General features: G+C 29.9%; 2 non-coding genes across 2 annotated transcripts; both read left to right on the forward strand.

Annotated features, from left to right (window-relative positions):
• Positions 1–8332: 8332 nt before the first annotated feature.
• On the forward strand, positions 8333–8403 carry Trnaq-cug. The gene has a single exon. It is a non-coding gene; the product is annotated as a tRNA-Gln (tRNA).
• A 6515-nt stretch (positions 8404–14918) lies between these two features.
• Positions 14919–15009, forward strand: Trnay-gua. Its single transcript is given in 2 exon segments — positions 14919–14955; positions 14974–15009. It is a non-coding gene; the product is annotated as a tRNA-Tyr (tRNA).
• Positions 15010–21395: the final 6386 nt, after the last annotated feature.

Genomic DNA, 21395 nt, shown 5'->3' on the forward strand with positions numbered 1-21395 from the left:
CAGTGTAATATTTCAACTGTAATTTTAATTTATAAAAATTAACTTGCTTTAAGAGCCGGTCCCTATGATTGCAGCTTTTCATTTCTCTTTTAAACAAAGAAGTTTTTCGAAAAAAACACTTTGTTACGTAATAGAATTTTTAATTATCTATTTTATATCAGAGCGTTTCTTTCGAAATTCTCTTTTGTTTAAAAGAAAAACATAAAACTGCAATTAGCTTTATCATCACGAGTGCAATAAAGATAGTACCGTCTCTCGCCGTGAGTGCGACGCGAGAAAAAGATGGGACTGGCACTTAAGAGAAAAAATGTTAAACGAAGAATCAAGTTGAAAAATTTTGAAATCATAAAATTGTTTTTAGGTCAAGTAAATTTTACTTGATTCAAGAATTTCTATAAAATTGATATATCAATTCAATCTTTTATCAATCTATAGAAAAAAAAAGTTAAGCTTTTATAAAAGAGTACCAATAAGCAATTATAATCAATACCTCAATCCTAATCAGCATGAGGATCAGGATGAGATGCCCTCGGTCTATTAGCAACATATAGCCGTAAGATCCGGATGCTGGCGTCGGCGATGCAACAATCCCACCCTACTCTTGTTCGATTCCCATGGGCTCTGGGGGTCTGGTCCTTGGGTTTCAACGGCAATGCATCACCCTGTCCACAGCCCCGTAACTCACCCAGTACATCCATCCACATATGTACATACACACGTGTAAATGCCGAGTAATACGTGCCCTAGACACGCATGCTCGATAGACACCAACACAGAGTTGGGTTTTGGCGCCGGAAATGTGCCACGGTCCCTTTGAAGAGGGTCCTCCAAACTCGACACGGATATACAGACATACCCTATGCTATGCACCCATATGTATCCTACGATCCACGATGGATATATCTGTAGGTGCATTAAGCAAGAAAGATGTCCATACTACGCATGTAGAAAGATCGGGGTAATATATGACCGAGAGTGAACGACGTATCTAATCTACCAGAGGACAAGATACTTGCCGAGGGTCAGTCGACATCCAAGCCGAGTTTGCTTGTTACTCGTTACCTTGTATCGTGTTCTATGTCGGCTTTATACAACATTTATTCCCTCTTACAACTAAACTCCTCTCTAAATTGTATTACGCTCGACTTAGGTCAGGTCAGATCAGTTCCCGTTGACGGGGATGCCTCTCTACTTAATACTAGAGGGAGTCACCAATCCCGAAAAATTTACAGTGACGTACCGACACAACAATCCGTCACTCCTCGACTTTATCGTGATTAATTATCGAATTCGTTACTCTTGAACTTAAATCATGGCCCAATATCCTTTTATAGATATCAATATCCTCCATCTTCTTTTTACTTGTCACAAGATGGGGCTGTGGATTGTCAACCGTGAATTTTTTGTACTAATACTTAGTTATTACTATGCGATAGGTCCAATCACTCGATCTAATCATTAAAGCAGTTACTTTAAAAGATGGACACGGTATTTTGGAATTAGCAAACAAATTTCTAGGCGTCACTGTGAAAGGTTCCTATGGAAAGTTTGAGATATGAACCTCAGGGCGATGAATAACGCGCTAGGAGGTCAGCGCACGGAAGTGTTTGATCTTACCATCAAACGCTCTAGGGGGTTGATATAGGGTCGGAATAGAGGACAGTCAGTGGGGGGTTAAGCTGGTTTGTTAGGGTATCCGGAGTAAGTAGTTTTGATCGTGCTAAAAGTGTACAAAGTATTAAATGATAACCACCGGCTATGAAATCAATCTATATAATAATACATAAAATAATGCGTAGCAGAGTGGAAAGATTTCTTTGGACGATTATACCCGCATACTGCCATCTGTTAGGTATTTTTATACCTAATTTACTTTTGGAAATTTATTACTATGAATATGTTCATGTTGATCGTGATAACGAATTTGTTTTCATTAGTTTTTTTTAACATGAAATCATTTTTATGGTAAATCTTTCTTTTGGTTAGAATTTTTTGTTCTTACAAATTCATATACTGAAAAAAAAATTTTTTTTCCACCTAGAATAAAAAATTGTTTACTCGAGTTTTCTTGATTTAAAAAAACTGGTATTCTTAACTCTAAAATACCACATTTTATTATAAGGCTAGTTTTTTGACAGTGAGAAAACTGTATTCTTGTAGTTAAAAAACTTTCGTATTTTAATCATAAGAATATCAATTTTTTATCCATAAGGAAACATTTCCTTGGTAGAAAAAAACTTTTTTTTCAGTGTACAAATAAAATTTATAAAAAAAAAAAAAAAATAATTATTGTACTTTTAAAGATTTCAACTAAAATCAAAAGACGAAAAAATCGGAACATAATAACAGTACTAAAAAAATATTTTTCGATATTCGCTTTAGTAAAATGGGCACTCGAGTGAAGATTAAAAAGTGACAGTTAAAACCTTATTTTAGTATGAAATGTAACGCAAGCATGCACAGATATATATCAGGGAGATAGTACTGCAGTGTGATATGGAAAGGGTATAAATGTCAGTAAACAGCGAGGGAACCGGCACACTTTAAAAAATTTATTGGCCCTGGGGACAAGTACACGTTTTTCTCTATACGCTGTACAATACTATCACGTTTTTTTATTCCCTTTACTCGGTTTCTCTCAATCAGCGTGCATGCAACACACAGTTCTACACAATGTATCAACATTTGTGCTCAGTACACACACATCGATCCTTCCTTCCTTCTATAGAATATCCATGCTTCTGCATGTATGAAATGTAATACGTGTGCTTGCATACTGACCTATCCCAAAAATTCAGATCCAAGAGCCAACGGACGGGGACGTTGAACCGGTTGGACGCTATGTCACGCAGCTGGTGTCCATGATATTGACCGCAGCACCCTCTTTTTGGCCTCACTATTTTTCATTTTTTCTCCCGGTGATTTTTCAATCCCATTACTTGTAACACCCGTAATTAGCGTTTAATTAGCGGGGTGAAGAGAATTTAATGATGAATGATTGGTGAAATATTTTTAGCGGTTTACCGAAAACCGAAAAGAAGGGTGAAATTTAATAAATGGAGATCGGAGCTGTACTTGGACCCTAAACCGATTTCGGTTGATTTTTGGTTTGAGTAATGGTTTTTGCGGAATATTCGCGACGAAACACTAGAGGGACAATCGATATTTGTATGCAGACATGGATGTGTAGAATGTTTGTATTGGCGGAACACGGTATAATCGGGAGGTGAGGCTGCAAATATTGAGAGTTGAGAGACGGATTATGTATGTGGATGATTCTCGTAGCAGCTGAAGCAACACGCGCTATGCTCGTACCGAGTGTGCTAACCCTCCTGGGGTTTGTTCACCGATCGTCATTTCATATATATCCACCAATTCCTCGGTTAAACAACAGACCCACCCGCATTTAATTAATCTGTCTATGAATATTTACATTTGTTTTCAAATATTCTTACCTGGATTTTGTCAAGTGTTTTTTAGGTTTTTTTTTCTTTTTTTAATCTCGTTAATTTATCAATTTTGATAATAGGTGTTCAATTAAAACCGATTTTTGAACGTATAGATAGATTACTTGGAAAATTTTAGATGCAAGCAAAATGTGCCAATCATGATCAAAACTGAAATTTAAAAAATGTGAATTCTTATTTTTGTAAAATTATTTTTTGAGAGGCGTATTGAATAAAGACAATTCGATTAAGTTTAAATAAATAACTTTAAAAAATTATTAAAGATTAATTATCGGAATTAATTAAGATTGAGCTAAAAGAATTTTATTTTAGATTTTTAACACTTTATTCCCTTTAGAAATTAATTTTCCAAAAATTAGAAGTCAAATTAAAAAAATTGTATTTATAGACAAAGTCTAAATATTTGGATACTAATAAATTTTTTAATTTTTTTACATATATAAATAGACAAATTTTATTAACAAAAAATAAAAATTTTATGGAAAATGTTATTTTTTTATTATTTAAAAAATTTTTTTTAATTTGTTCATTAATATTTTGTCCATATCTACATATTTTAATGGGGATTTCTAAAAATTAATCTAAATATAAGTCCAATTATTCTCTACACAATGTTAATAAAATTTCCAACTCAATTAAAAGTGTAATTAATTAATCATAATGAATAAAAAAAAATACTAAAGATTTTATATATTAGTGTTGATAAATGTTTAATTTTTGAAACAAAATTAATGCAAGCCCCTTAACGATTACTACGGTCATAATCCTAAATGTCACACTGATTCTGATTGATGACTTTATTGTTTTATTGGAATGACTAAGCTTAAAAGTAACTTTTAGATTTATTATGTGACTTTCATTTTCATTGATAAAAATCTCTAGAACAGAGCTGAGTAATTGAGTGATTTCAAATATTGAATTATTTCCCGGTTTTTCGCAGTTTATTTGTAAAATATATATTCATCAGCGTTGATATTTAAAGATACATTATTAAAACAAACTAAAAAAAAGTCCGTCGCTGATTGAAATTAATCGAAAAGCAGTGAATGAAAAATGAAATTAATCCAATTTAAAGTTTACAATGGGTGAAAAAGTAAAATGAAGAGAAGCGAATTCGGTCACGCGTATCGTCTATTTAGTAGGAGATTCATTTATAACAGATTAAAGAGTAGAGAGACGTGAGAAAGTGTGATGTGTGTGATGTGTCTCTGCATCGGTAATGTATAAGGCTGTCACGGGCCGCGACGAAATGAAATATAACGTTTTATTTTAGAATTTCGACATTTAATTTTTAGACGAAAGAATAAAGTCGATACGCGATGATGAATGTATTTAAATATACATCATCCCCTATTGCGGCGACACGTGACCAAAATGGCCGCGAGTTTAAAGCGCGGGAAAGAGATAGGGATGATCTTTTTTCGTTAAAATGTTTGTGTGTACGTATATGAACCTAAATATAGATGTAAATGTATGGTGCTAAACGTATGGATATGGAGAGACATCGAGGATGACATGGAGTGGGCTGGGGATTCGAATTAACGATCACAAAAAAAGATTGCTCGTCACGCCTGCTAGGAAAATGCTCTGTGACTAATGCCAACAATTCAACTTCAATGTTCTCGAGTGTCTTTTATTTTTTAATTCCTATCAAGTAATTGTGTGAATTTTTTAGATTTTATCAATTTTATGCACTGTAAAAATCGGGAGTGAATTTTGACTTCCATTACTTGGAGTACTGAACTGAAGAAATACTCCGCGTACAGAGTAAGTGTAGAATTATTTTTTCTACTGAATAAATATAAATTTTAATCCAAAAAGAAACGATTACGAAATTTTTAGACTTAAAAAAATTTTAACTGAGCTGATTCCAGTTTATTATGCAAAATTATTAATAAATACTTCAAACTTGACCATATATGGTTTTGGAACATTGAACCAAATTTTTATGAAATTTATTTTAATCATAAATTTTGTTGATAAATACTAAAATTAACTTTTATATGATAATTTCTAGGATTTTTTAACAAATAATTTTTTAAAGAAAGAATTTGTCAAAAAATACGACTTAGAGAAAATAATAAAAAATATTGATGCAATTTTTTTGAATATTTAACTCTATTTGTTAAATCAAACTAAGAAGAAAGATTATATTAATTTTTAGAATCGTTAAATATGCATTTTGTAATTTTTAAACGAATAAATAATACTATCATTTTTATACAATAAAAAAATATCGAATTTATTTCTAAAGAAATATAGAGTAGGATTAAATTAATTAAAAATTATTAACTCCGCATTCACCCCAAATTTTTTTCCATGTGGATGTAAAAGTTGTAAATGATTGAATAACATAAATAAATTAACATCTGTGTATTTAACGTTTAATTCTGTTAAGATATTTACCGCTGAAATGTCCCGAGATAACATCATATGATAATTATAATAATGCATCAGAGCCAGAGGGTATTTCAGCTGAGATCAAAGTGTCACCCCTGCCTACAATTCACGAAATACAGACTAATGCGATCACTGATCGAGGGAATAGAAGCGGATCTCGAAGCTCGTTTTCGCCGGGAGCATTTATATTTATCGACTTTGTCGCATGCCTTTTTGATTACTTAATAACATATTTATTTTACATTCTGTGACTGAAAACGCTCAGGGTTCCATTTTACAGACAAACATAAAAAATATAGATAAATAATAAATAATAACAGCAATAAAACTGTAAAAGGATATAAATTAAATTACCGTGAGGCTTTGCACACTGATTGCACATCCGTTTCCGTCTAGAGGCGTGTGTACTTGAATTTACGAAAATGTATACCTATTTCTATCATTGTTCCGACGATATGCCATTATAAAATCCACCCCAGACTACCCAGAGAAACATAATATTTATTGCTGACTTCCGTTCAATTAGGGGTTAACGCGTCCCGTAGACAGGGGTGCTCTTGTCTAACACTTGTATTATATACATTTTGGTGGATATACATGTAGAAGTGTGTATTGTACATTCTTGTTCTACACAACAAATAAACCCTACACTAGTCTTTTCGTAAACCCGTCTCACTTCGAAGAATCCCCAAGTTTAAATTCAATCATATATGACAAACACATTTCTACAGCATTTATTTTTATGTATCTGTTCTTTGTTAACTTTGTGATTTTACGGGTTATTGATTTTTTTTACAATTTTCTATTGTTTGTGGGTTAATAGTTTGAAGGTTTTAATAATGGTGAAGACTAAAGAAGAAAAAGAAAAAAAAAAAAAATTAACTATGTCTACATATTTTTTCTTTTTTAAGGGCAGTATGGTAAGTTGATGAAAAAATTTAACATGATTGAAGAGAAAAATTTTTGAAGCAAGAATATCATTTTGATTTTGAAGAGTTTGACTGTCTCAACTCAAGTGAATAAATTCTTCAATTATGGAGTTATTCTTGATTCAAGTGCTCAGTATATTCGATTTAAGGATTTTTCTACTTGATTCAAAATGATTAAATTCTTCATAATGATATTCTTAATTAAATAATTTTTCTCATTAATCAAACTAATTTTTTATCAGTATATATGCCAAGAAGTAATTGTGCAATTTATGAAAACTCTTTCCTAATTCATGGTATAAAAGTTTGGAACTCGTTACCGGCCGAAATTACATTAATTGACAATTTCGAACAATTTCAACAGGCTTGCTATGACTTCTTCTTACAATAAATGTTAATGTTATTATTTCTCTGTTAATATGTTATTATTTTAAGAATTAATATGTTCTTACTTTTAATGATTTAATATCAAATATTTAAATTGTATTAAAAACACTGTATCAAATGTATACATGTAAATGATAAAATTTATGTATTGTTGATGGTCCTGAAGGAGCTTAGAACTCTAGGATCAAATAAATTTTTCTATCTATCTATCTATATAAGGTAAAAGACCCTATTAGTGGCAATTTTTCTTTCAATGAAAAAATGTTCTGCTTGGAATAAAAATTAAAAATTTTTGTAATCTAAAGGTCTTAAAGATTAGAAATAATATATTCATTATTGAAATTTATGATTTTATTAATTGAATTAGTACCAAAATCAAAGAAAGTGTCAGTAATGGGGTCCCCACCACTAATGGGGTCTTTTACCCGAGTTCCGAAAATGAAGTTAATTATATCACCTTCAAGTTTGATCACAAAATTTTCCTTGAACAACAATACAAGAATTCTATCTAAAATTCTACAACTAAATAATAATCTTAACTAAAAATTGAATATATATATTCTGAATTTTGAACAATAATATATTTTATCGGAAATTGTTTTTAATTTATTAAGTTATTCGCGGTATTATAAGTCTCAAATCTTAATGAAAATTAAAATGATATTCTAACTACCAATACACTATTTTTAATAACGATAAACGATATATTACACAGTAAAAAATTTTTCGTCAAATTTAACACAAAAATTTGTGTTGATGACTTTTTTTACACAATCTGTGTTGAATCAACACTCTATTGTGTTGAATCAACATACTAAAATGTTAAATTCTACACACTAAAATGTTAAATTCTGCACAAACATTTTTACACTTTACACAATGACGAAAAATTTTTTACTGTGTATCCTTGAAAGTCAATGTAAGATCACACTGACCCTATATAAATGTACTTATGTCTACTCCCTAATGATAGAAACTAAAAATTAAAAGTATTTGTAACGTTGAATAATAAAAATATATTTTTATTAATAATGCACTGTTGTAAACAATGATATACAATATTTTAACTAAAAAAACTCCCAAGAATAGATGTACTACTATATCGACTCTTGACATAACTACTCATCTTCATTCCCACCTCACAAGGATGGTCCCGTGGTGTAATGGTAGCACACTGGACTCTGAATCCAGCGATCCGAGTTCGAATCTCGGCGGGACCTGATTTTTATTTTTTTCAACAATTGAATATTAAAATACTTTTAGATTAATTTTTTTCTTTGATGAAAGAGTATATTTTTAGTGATTTTATCGAAAAATTGTTCTTAACAATTATAGTAGAACAATAACCATGTAGAGTAAGTGAATAGAGTGTAACGATTTCCCAATTAGTGAACTGGATCGATGGCATGTCACCGTCATAACAATAAAATATGACATTGTATTATGTAGGTTGGAGCTTAGATACAGAGTACAGAGAATAGCTATTAGCATTTCCTTATCTCGGTTCTGTCAGTGAGGATTGTGCTTTTATTCAGCGATTGCAATATCTCAGATAAGCTATTACACCAGTCGTAAGGCAATTAGACCTCCATTATTCACGTAACTCAGTATGGATTCCGAAATGCTTCTAAAAGCGGCTTATCTCACCCTAATCTTGTATTCTCGCCGAGTTACAATGATTGGATGCACTTGTCTACAGTCTACCATTACTTATCTTTAATCAGATAGCTCTATTTTATTATTCTCAATATATTTTTTATCTTTTATCTTTTCAAATCACATTTTTTGTTTTATTTCATTAACTTTTTTTCTCTTCTCCTTCTTCCCGGCTGAATGATTACTGAAAGATAAAACTTTATATTTATTTACAATTACAAGTGAAACTAATTAAATTCTCTTTGTCAGACCAGTTTATTTACATTCAATAGTAACTATTTGAACTTTTATCACTTGTCTATAATCCAACAGAGACATCAGTGTTTTTTTTTTATATTAAAGATGTGATTTGTCAAAATTCATTTAAAGTTTATCCATTTAATTATTTATTTATAAAAAAGTGCATCTTTGAGATTTAGATGATCGTGACCCGGAAGTTCATCAAGATGTGACAACGCTTCGTAAAACTTGTTGGTCGCTCGTAAAATACTTTCCCAATTTAAATTTAAGAACGGCAAGTAAAGTGCGATTAAGAGAGATAGCTTTAGGTAGAAAAGTTTCCTAGCTTAACGAGCGGAACCCTATAACTCAAGTGAACTATAAAATATCACGAAATGGGTATAGAACTCTCAAGTAGTTTCTATGCATTTATATATTATACATATACATATAATCCTTTATAATAGTCTTTTGAGTATAATTTAAATTTCTATGGTTATCATCGTAAAAGGATAATCTATCTAAACGAGTATCAGGAAAACTGAATCTTTAAACTGAAAAGAAATTTCATTGCAAGTCTCTAAATGTTTCCGACGATTTTCCGTTTCACGCATGGTATATATGAGGGTAATAAAGCAGAGATAAATATTCAGGTTAATAATTATTTAAGGATATTTCTCTATAAAATATAGACAAAAAATGGTAATTTTTACTTTCTTGAATAACCTCCAAATATTATTATATCAATAGAAAGAGAAATTTTTTAAGAAATTTATTAATATGTTTTTAAAAAAATAAAAGTAACGAGTTTTTAATAGAATAAAAATTATACTTTTAAAAATTTTCTGCTCCTACTTAAATATCAAATAAAGAATCATAATCATTGAATAAAATTTAAAAATAAATATTTTTAGAATAATAATAAATTAATCAATCAAATAAGCTATTTTAGACTATATCAAATAATTTCATTGTTAAAAAAAATAATTTTTTGATAATTCTAAAATATTTATGTTTGCCGTTTGGCAATTGTTAAATTGACTTAAATACCGACCGAGTTTTTCGTTTGTTTACATTAAAAAACTCATGAATGCTCGGTAGATAACAAAAATAAAATGAAATATTTTAGATATATCAGAATAATAAAGCCACGTGGGTTTGTAATACTTATTTATATAATTAAACTATGTATATACTTGTATGTTGATATTAGAGAGCAATAATAATGATCATAGAAAAATACTACTAGTATTATCGATCTTAAATATTAAAGATATTTTAAATATTTAATTATGTTAAAATAAGCTGAAATTTTTACGGATTTAAGAAATGATGAATTTTACTTACGAGTTATAGAAATTTATATTCTTGTTTTACCCACGCCTTGCTAGATTACTATACAAGTTACATGTTAAATAAATGATTCGCTCACTGTCGAAACTTAATTGAGAATAGCACCAAAGAAAGTAGTATTTTTTTTTTGTGCATTTCAATAAAATATAAACTACAATCTTTTAGAATGTTTCGTATTATCTTTTAAACGCATCATTCAATTTCGGACTTGTAGTAATGGGAGTACTAGTAAAAGTTCGACAAGCAGGTCATTAATTTTTTATGATTAGTAGAGGTAAACTCCCAGATATACGTACAGAGTAAAATTCAATACTCAGTTCATAAGAAAGTTATCAATCATCATTAATCTTTTAAAAAAAAAAAAATATACTTTTATTTAACTCGAAGATTTTGCCTGTCACAAATTGTAAAAATAGCCGTGATCAACCAGTTAACCTTAACCTCGTCTTTATCAAAATTAAGCTAGTCAGTCATTCATAATTTTTATAGATAATCAATAAAATATTGACCTATTGTCATTGGCTTATTTTTAAATCCAGTTATTCAAGGTTTCTAGAGTCATTTTTTTCCAAACTGCGTTGTAAAAAAATTTCAAAGTTGACTTCTGATATAAAATCCTAAAAATGTTTTTAGTGATGAAGATCGAGACTACCATAAATTTATCTTGAATATGAGGAATTTTATTTGTTGATCTAAGGACTTAAGATAAGAAACAAAATTAGGAGGTTAGATAAATTTAAAAGTTCGAAAGGTTATTTCTAGCGATTTTCTCAATTGCTGGTAACTGATAGGATACTAAACTCTAGGTTAAACTCTGTAGGATCATAAACTGCTCGAAAGTTTTATCCTCAATGAGATAAATTCCGTATAAATACAAACACTCGATAAGAGCTCGGAAAATAATTTTAGGCAATAAATTGCAAGATAATTTAAAAATAAAATAAAAAAAGTCTATTACTGTACTGATTGTGAGCACAAGATTGAATAAAAGATAAAATGGTCTTTGTTTCCGTTAAATTTTGGGGCGATTGGATACAAACATTTTATCGAGTTTAATTTAAAGAGTAAGCGCTTTTCGGCATTAAACCTTAACAGCTTCCTCGGTAATAAATAATATTATGCACACGGGAACTCAAGCCTCTTCTGTGTAAATACTTATTGTATAGGAAGTAAAGCTTCTCGCGTTTGGTGGGTGAGAAGAGCAACAGCAGAACCAGTACAGATATACATATCTATGAGTAATATAAAAAGAAAAGCTACCAAGCAATTAAATAAAATGTGATACGCCTCAAGTTATGACTTGAATCTTTATAGTTTATGACAACGGATATTCTTAAATCTAGATATAAAACATCCCCTTTTCATGATGTACCTTATTTTAATTTTTTTTAACAATATAAGTTTTACCGCAACATAATAAACTTTACATTGTTTGTTTTTATTAAAAAAATAAAATAAATATGTACGTTACTTTCCATTTTGAAACAACGCAAATAATAAATTTTCGACAACGTTATTATTCAGATAAGAAATTTTTCCATTTATTATAAAAAATATCTAATTTTAGCTAAAAAAGAGAAGTGGAACGCTTCACGTAATAATTACCGTAACTCCTATTATTTCCCGCTTCACAGCATTATTTAAATTTGTAAAAAATGTGGAAGTAATAGATAATAACAAATTTTGCTATACAGTCAAAAATGTATAATTTTCAATATAAATAAAAAGTTTTGATCTGATACTAATAATTTTGCTAAAAATTGTAGGAAATTTAAAAATTTCGGATAAACACACTTTTAACTTTAAATAACTTTTGAAAAAATAAATTTATCGAAAAATCATAAGAGACCTTTTTTTGGATCGTCAAATTTTAAACAAAATATTTTTTACACTTTTCTCGAAATATTGCTTGTAGGATGAGAGATAAAAGTCCAAAGTTTAAAAATATCCGTCAATATTTTTTATACATCGCAATAACTATTATTGATTTAAAAAGATATAGACAAGTAATTTCAAGATTGCGCTATAAATAAAAGTTATAATTTATAATGAAAGTACAATTTTGAAATTACAGCAAAAAAGTATGACGAATGAATCGTAATAGCTACGTGAGTCTCTTTCGTAACTTAACCTCTCACGACACAATAGACAGCTCTAACGGTAAACTCCATACATAGTGAAAAAAATTTTTTTTCGTAAATACATACTTCGATTTCAAAGACATTCTTCAACAGAATTGCGAAATATGACATAATTATTTTTTGCTCATACAATCTACAATGAATACGACATCTTTCTTTTTTCAAGACTTCTAAAAATTATAGTTTATTAGGATAGCTTCAAACTATTGTGTATTTTTAAGAGACTGACAATTTTAATAGAATACAAAAATTTCCATAATTTTTTTACACTCAAGATTTGGGAGGAATTAAAAAGTATGATAAAATTTGCCAATAAAAACTCTTGTTCAGCCAATTTTATAAAGATCGTAAAAGTCCGATATTGAAGATTTACGCGCATCAAAGCAATTATAATGTGTTTTATTACATCATCCGAGTCTTTTGGTTTGGCTCGACCCTTCGCTGCATCAAACTGAAGGATAAAAGGTGACTGGTGGTGGGATGAAGGGATCGCGGATGTTGAATGTTGGATGCTAAACCGACCCTTTAACCCTCGTTCGCGATTCGCGGCTACACCCTCGAACTTATATCGTAAAAACGTTATTAGTGCCTTACTCTGGTAGACTAAGACTCGGTACGGCGCCCAATATAAGGCGTTTAAATAAGATGCGAATTTTTTTTTATGCTTTCTTAAGTGCGCGCGACGTAAAAATGCCGGTGTGTCGGTAAGAAAAATAAAATGAAAAAATTACAGGAGTAAAATAGGACTCGGAAAGGAAGCAAATTACCTAGAGCTTACAGTCGTTCTTCTTATATCGATGTTATATTTTATACTATGTAAAAAGATTGTCTCGTAAGCTATTTTATATTTTATTTACTTTATTTCACGATCCTCAATTTAACTACCACTAAAAATATTTGTCTAACAATTTTTTTATTTTAGACTACAAAGCTTCACTTAATATTTTATTTCTTTATCATCTTTAAGTTTTTATTTTACGGGTTGATTTTTTTTGTATAAAAACAATTTCGGTAATTGTTTAGTTTCCATGCATGGAAGTATTTCAACCCATAAAAAGCACGTTTAAATTTTCTTTCCATAAAGTTTATCAAAAATAAAATAATTTAAGAAAAATAAATTTTCAAGTGTCAATTTTTTGATAACAAAAACTTTTTTTTAATTTTTAAAAATTCACGTAAAAAAATTTTATTATTAACAATTTTTTTAAATTCACTGAAAAATAATATAATTAAAAAAGCAAGTGTTTTAAAAGGCAAATTTGTCCAATATTTTACCAAAAATCCAGGTGACAGTGCAACTAAAAAATTTCAATTTATTATTTATAAATAAATAATAAAATACCAACCAGTTATGTTAATAAAAAAAAAAAAAGTTGATTATTGAAGGACTAATAAAATTTTCTTTATGGTAATAAATTATATGTTACGTAAAGTAATATAAAAACCAATAAAAGTAAAAATTCCTCTGGGTAAATGTTACCAAGTCACTTAATTAAGTAAATAAGAAGTGCAATTAAAGGGTTAAAGTATTTAGTCTGGTAATAAAGTAAAGTAATGACTCTATGCAAAAATACCTTGATTGTCTTTACGACATTAACAGAGTCACCCTCTTTCTTGTTTCTCTTGTATAATACATTTACGTTTATACATGTATACCTAAGTATAGGTATAGCTATAGGGATATATATGTTTTAAAGTTAACACTCATTCTTACTTTATTCGGTGGAAGCATTCCATCAGCAGAATTGACTTTAAGGTTTTATGTAAACTATTCCGTAGAGTTGCCCGCGGGATACTGCGTCTTTTACTTTATCGTGTACCAGTTGTTCCAGTACAGTCTGCCATATATATTTTAATGGTGATTGGCAAACATTGCCAGCGATATAAGGATACATGTTAGATATAAACTAAAGCATACAATTTTGATACTTGAGTTTGTATATGACACCCTATTTCCTTGCTCTGATGCATTCAATCTCGTAAAATTACTGATCCTTGTTATTTTGTTGGTGGTAGTTTACACACTATTTTTTTTTTTTTTATTGTTCGTATAATATTTAATTCACACAGTTGGTTTTAGAATCATTTTGATCTATATTTTTTAGATTTAATTGTAAGACTGATTGCTGCTCCAAAAGTTATGTTACTTTATTAAAAGGAAGAAAATATATCTTTAAATTAATCTAAATTTAACTTTAACTCTAATCACAAATAAATATAAAGTCATTAAACTAATAAAAACGATGGTCGCTATCGAAATCTTATTGATAGGATACTGAATTAATAAATAATGATATTTATCGATTGAACGCCGTCTTAAATACAAGTCATGCTTATAACGTGCAAAGCAAAGCTTCCGTCCATACCCCTCGATAGCTCAGTTGGTAGAGCGGTGGACTGTAGTCGTATATTCTGAAAGTTATCCATAGGTCGCTGGTTCAAATCCGGCTCGAGGGAATTTTTTTTTTTTTATTTTATATATATTACTAACTAACTAATTAATTACTAACTAAATAATAAAATTTTTATTTTTATGTCGAAGAAGATGGTATGCAAAATTTTAATGTTCGATATTTGACACTTTTGTGCGTTGATTTAGTCCTTTACGATCGAAAAATTTTTTTCGCCTCATTTTGGCAACTATTTTCATTATTATAGTCTTGTTAGTTCACGGAATCAAGATATTTTGCATACTATTGTCAAGATAATTTAATGGAGATTAATTTGACCCTTTTCAAAAATTGATTTAGTGCACTAGTGCACTAGTGCATTTAGTGCACTAGAAACCGAAAAAAAACATCAAAATAGGTCAAAAAATTTTCCTGTCCATCATGTATGAAACTCTGAAAATACTATAACTTGCGAAAAAATGCATCAATTAAGTTAAATTTTTTTTTTTTTAATTCTTTAAGAAAATTGTAGGTCACCGAATGCGAATGGTTAGGTAATTCAGTGTCATTCATGTACAATTAATAAAATAAAAAAGCTAGAAGACTGTATATATATATATATATATATATATATATGCTGCTATATATATATATATATATATATATATATATATTCATATAAAATTTACATGGATGGTGATATATCTATACATATTATGTACATTTATTTCACCAGGGATTCCTGTGCATTACCTTCCTAGTACAGCTGTTTTTTCGATAACTAATTTTGAACGACTTATGTTTTTTTTTTTTTTTTTTTTTTTTAATATTTCATAATTAAATGAGCATTATAAGTCGTGCACTTTTGGATATTTCTAACTTTTTAATCAAACTAACGCACCAAAGTGTTGAATATTAATCGTAAACAGTTTTCACGTCAACTTATAGTTATTTTTAAGAATAAAGATTTCGAACGTACGATAACATTTTTAGATGCAAATCTTTATAAATTTTTTATTTCAAAAAAATTTTTTTTTGTTTCGATTGCATTTCAAACACACAAACAGTATACCTAGTTTTATGACTATTTCAATTATTTCAAGTATTTGTTCAAGCATCATACCCTAATTCTCTTTTCAAAGAATTAATAGAAAACATCCTTCGTAAAGTCAGCAATGTATTAACCAAATATTACCATCCAAAACTTTCCCTTAAAATGCAAAAGAAAAAAAAAAGAAGTATTAAAAATGAAGGTGACATTACATGAAACGGGTGAGCGATAATTGTCATCAATAGTGATAACAATCATAAAGGGCTTTCACATGGCACACGAGAGTACTACCGTAGTCTCATTACACGCTCTACGGATTTCAATTACAAACACCTGTAATGCGGAATTACATCTAGCATCTACTGAACACTAGTGCTACATAATAGACTGATTGTCAATTTGAGCTATTACACGAGCTCAATGGCTACACAGAATCAATCAATTTCTCCTTACACTCTCATCAATCGCATTATCCTCCATAAATGCTTATCAATCCACCTTATCCATTCACTGAAAATTAAAAACTTTATTCCTCACGGAAAAATTTCACACCAGCTGAATTAAATTGTAAAATTAATTAAAATAATATTCTTGAACAAGAGTAACCTCTTTTTCCACTAACTTAATTAGAAAATTCTTTTAAAAACTATGAACAGTATGGTAATTTTTTCCCCTAAAATCCTTTAATCATAGAAGGGTGCGCATTTTTCTACTCCGAAACTTCTAATTTTAAATTAATTAGTTTTCTTATTAATTAAGCCATCACTTATTCATTAATATTTACACTTGATTGTAAAAAAAATATTTTTTTATCTTCATCAACTTTAATGACTCAATTACCGCGAAAACATGTATGGATACTGAATAAAATCTACTAGACTCATGAAATATTTTAGATAAAATTATTTTGAAGAGAACTGATAATCTTAATTCGAGATTTTTTCGTCTTAAAATTTTTCTTAGGTTAGTCGTATTAAATTTCAGTTAAATTACAGTAATGAAAATTAAATTTAAATTCTTAGCCTATTAATCTTCAATGTTGACTACAATTGTAAATAAATATTATTTTGATAGATCAGATAATCAGATTCTCTGATTACTTATCAATACCTTTCATATTTTTCAACAAGGATCGTAACCATTTTAAATATTTATCTTGAATAAAATATTTTTTTTTTTTTAGAGTATGTAATAGAGTAAAATCTTTTATCCAGAAGCAATTATATTTCGAAAAGGTTTATGAGTCTGTTAGATATATATGTATATGTACATATATATTAAATCTAATTATTCACATCGTGCAATGGGATTTAGTATGATCGACAGTCTCGAGGGACGTCTCAGATTTGAAGGGCTTACATATATGCATGTGTATGTATATATTCAGCTGACGTGTATATATATGAAGCAATGGAGGATGCAATGGTGGTAATTAATCAGGAGCGTGTGCATCCGTGTCCGAAAGCCCTCTACTCGTACTCGGGCACGTTGGACGTTCAGCAGAGCGGAAACCACTCAAATTAATTTCAAGTCAAAGCATATTCTTCGATTTGACGTTCAGTGATGTTCGTACTGAAACTCCGGCTTGAAACTATCTTCGGCCTCGACATCCAATCAGTACTTTTCTCCCAATACCCAATACCCAATATATATACCTACACATCTCCGAAAGATAAAAATGGACAAGTTGCAATGAGGGTAACAACCCTCAATTCCATTTCTCTTATATATATTTCGTTTAGTATACAATGCTTCTCGTTACGGTTGGTTACCCCTTGACTGACAGCCCTGAGTTTTTTGGTAACACACTTGTGAACGCCAATGTTCAACTTTTATGTTAAATTCTCCACCACCCTCACTCGGGCTCAATGGATAGTTTTATTTGTACTCGTAATGTTTATACGTATATAAATTTATATGTATGTACACGCATTGAGAGCGAGCGCTAGTGAAAATTCTCGGGGAAGACAGTGTCAGTATTGTTACGCTTTCTCGTTGTAAAAACTTGTGACATGTCAATGACAAGTGGTTGAAACAAGTGGCATTGTTGAATCGCTGTTGAATTTCATCATCTTCCAATTAAATTTCGCATATCAGTGATTGTTAACTTACCACTATAAAAATTAATAATTTATAAAAATTTACATTTACAAGTTAGTTAATAAAGTTTTTATGAGATCTTTAAATTTTCAGGTCCTATAGGACCTTCTTACAAAAAGCTATTCTGATTTGATCCGATAGATTTTTAGACATTTCAAAAATACGATTTGTAGGTGATCTAACATTTGGTGAAACCTTTTAAAATGCTGCAAGCCGCATTTTGATTAATCAAGCTGTTTTAAAGTAATGAAACGACACTGAGTCCCTCGGCTAAATAGGGAAGCCCGTATCCACTTTTAGGTCCCCCAATTCTGATAACTGGTACACTGATAGAAGGATTTATTTATGGTTAAAAATATTCGTTAATATTTAACAAATCATTTATTAGAGACCACTTTTTAGTCCTTAACAAATATTTCTTAGTATTTAAAAATATTTATTAATATTTAATAAATGGATATCAGATTTATTAAACACAAACAAATCATTTTAAATACTAAGAAATATTTGTTAAGGACTAAAAAGTGGTCTCTAATAAATGATTTGTTAACTATTAACAAATATTTTTTGATATAAATGAATCATAGAGCCTTTGGCGCGTAACCAAACGATCCGGGTTCGAGTCCCGGTCTGGGCTGTCTGAATTATTCTTTCGGTTACCGAAAAATTCCTACTGAGTAAGGTCCCTCCTCCCCCCTTTATCCTTTATTTCCCCAGTTCCCAAATTTGTCTTTAATGACAAATTTAGCTATAAATTATGGCTTTTATCAGTGTATTTACGTATTTTTTGCTGAGGATTACAAAAAACTAGGATATTTTGCTCGCCGATGGTAAATTTAATTGCTAATAACAATTTAATTGTTTAAACCGCTATAACTCAAAAACGGCTGATTTCAACTATAATTTGATTAAAATTACGGATTTTCTTTTTATTTTTGTGATCTACAGGTCTTTCAGAGCTTTTAGACCCATGACATGATACTGAAATCAGCAGATATCTAACTATTTTTTTTTTATTATTACAAAAAATCAATTATGATAAAAATATTTTTAAGTTTGGACTTATTATTATTCAAGAATACCTCAAACGTTATTAATGATTGAATTTTTGAATAAGCTACAAGATTCTAACTTTTGAAATTTTTTATCAACGATTTATAAATACACGGAGAAAAAAATTTTGCTATAGGAACTCTATAGTAGTTAGTTAGTTGTAAAAAGTTCCAGTAGGTTAACGTATTCTTATAGTAACAATACCCTTTGGCTCCTGCAACTCTACATCGTTGAGCTCTGAGAGCTAAACGTTATTTACCTCTTACAACTCTACAGGATCGTTCTAAGACTATAACAAATTTTTGGCAGTCTGCTTAGTAATTTTTTTTACGATTTAGCATTGATAATTTAAAAAATAAATGCGGCAGAACGAATTTATATTGCCAACCATAATTGTATATGACTAATAAGAATAGTATTATAATAGAAATAAAATAATAATAGAACTTATATTACAAATAAAAATTATTTGTAAAATAAAAATATGATCGTCACAAAATTAGCTTATTTTTTTAATTATATCAATAAATATTGGACATAAAATCACTACCGAATATGCACAAGAAAAGATAAATAAACGAAAACAAATTTTATCTTGTGTTAAATGGGGTCTTTTTAATGTATTCCGATAACTTATTACTTATCACAATATATTCAACTAATAAATTAAATTAACAGTCACTGCAAATGAACCTTGAAAAACCATAAATACAAAACTGTTCTAACGAAATTTAATTTCACAAAAAAAAAAACCTATTTCCTTAAATAAATAAACTGGAAACTTAATTGTCCTCATATATTTTTAATAATATGGATGAGTAACAAAATAATTCTGTTTGTCATTTTAGAAGATTATGAAATATGTCAGCGCACTCCACTACTGCGCAACGTAGGGCGCTTCTAACTATACCGTTTGGCTCTGAGAATAATCCCGTAGAGCTCTGAGAGCTCAACAACATTGAGTTACCAGAACTACAGTCGACGCTCTCTGTATTTGACCGCTCTCTGTATTTGACCACATTCTTCCTCTGTATTTGACGATTTTACACAGCTCTTATGGACAAGGACGAGTCAAATACAGAGAATGGTCCTGTACGGGCGAGTCAAATACAAAGAGCGTTGACTGTAAATAATATTATGTTACTGTAACTCTACAACGAATAGTAAACTGTGTATAGTTGTGGTAACTCTACAGTTAGGTTACCAGAACGAAATTTTTTTTTCCGTGTAATATTGATACCGATATTGAAACTTAGGATAGCCGTGGTAGACCCCGTGGTATAAACAGAACAAATTATAAAATGTAAATACTCAGAGGAAAATAAAACGAACGGAAAAGTATCGGTAAACATTCTCTGAAGCTTTGATTTTTTCGCCAATTTAGCTCTGACCATTTATATCTCAAGCCTTTACTTGTTTTACTTTACCTACTGAAAAATAGTGTGTGTTCAACGGACGAAATATTTTCGCAGTGTCCTCTCCCCCTCTCGCCACGAACTGCCAGCGATTCAATTCCAATGGTACACGAGGCATGAAATAAGTGTACACAAATTCCCCTTGCTTCGCTCTGCTCTAACATGTCCGCCTACCACCCCCTGGCTCACGTAGATACTGTATTTTTCCACATTACCACAACAGCGAACGGATTCCACCGTCAAATAACATACACACACACTGAAAATAGATACGCGAATAGGGCATGAAAAAGTAAGCGCGAATTACGTGCTCGAAACTCAATTCGTTGCATACACATGCTCTTATTCTTTTTTTACTTTCATTGTTATTATTACTTGTGTTGTTATTATTATTTTCTACCCATCCGAAGAGGTCTGATTCACGGTGAAGAGCAACGAATGACAGAAGGTAGCGCACCGGTGATAAAAATCTCTATTCCACGTTCGTCGTTATAAAACTATTAAGATATAATCTTAGCGACACGTTGCTTCACACCGAAACACACCGATGGCATTTTTATTTTTGCTAATATTAACGAAACAATTCAATTATTTTTTTAAATAAATTTTTTATTGAAACTACAAGTCATTAATAATTGAAAAAAAAAAAAAGTCGATATAAAGCGGATTTTTATAGACTTGCTTCTTTAATTTTTAAATTTTGTAAGAAAAATATTGATCGATTTTTAAATATTTTTGCATTAACAATTATTTATCATTGAAGTGGCGCACGAAAACGCGCAGTTGCTTCACGATAAATGCGAAAACGGTTAAACACCCAAACGGAACGAAGTA

The sequence above is a fragment of the Cotesia glomerata genome, linkage group LG2 (assembly GCF_020080835.1).
Source record: "Cotesia glomerata isolate CgM1 linkage group LG2, MPM_Cglom_v2.3, whole genome shotgun sequence".
In the NCBI taxonomy this organism is placed as follows: domain Eukaryota; kingdom Metazoa; phylum Arthropoda; class Insecta; order Hymenoptera; family Braconidae; genus Cotesia; species Cotesia glomerata.